We start from the raw sequence: 529 nt of genomic DNA, 5'->3' as shown, positions 1-529 counted from the left end.
AGTAATTATGAATATACATTCGTAAGCTTCCTGGAGGTGATTATATCTATCTTCTATTGTATGTGGATGGCATGCTTATTGCCTCTAAGAGCTAAGAGTAGATAGATATGTTAAAGGTTCAACTTGGTAAAGAATTTGAAACAAAAGACTTGGGTGCTGCACGAAAAATATTAGGCATGGAAATTAAAAAAGAGAGATCAAGCCAAAAATTGTTCTTGAGCCAAAGAGGATACATTGAGCACATCATTGAAAGGTTTGAAATGAAAAATGCTAAATCGGTGGTAACGCCGTTGGCTCCACATTTTAGGCTCTCTGGTAAACAATCTCCACAACAGCAGAGGATAAGGCTTACATGGAAAATGTACCTTATGCTAGTGCAGTAGGTAGCCTAATGTATGCTATGGTGTGCACACGCCCAGATATTTCACATGCAGTCAGTGTTGTTAGCAGGTTCATGGCAAACTCGGGTAAGGCACACTGGGAAGCAGTCAAGTGGATATTAAGATACTTGAAGGGCACCATTGACACA

Source organism: Arachis ipaensis, chromosome B03, assembly GCF_000816755.2.
Source record: "Arachis ipaensis cultivar K30076 chromosome B03, Araip1.1, whole genome shotgun sequence".
Classification (NCBI taxonomy): domain Eukaryota; kingdom Viridiplantae; phylum Streptophyta; class Magnoliopsida; order Fabales; family Fabaceae; genus Arachis; species Arachis ipaensis.
The sequence above is the reverse complement of the archived record's forward strand: the minus strand, read 5'-3'. Positions refer to the sequence as shown.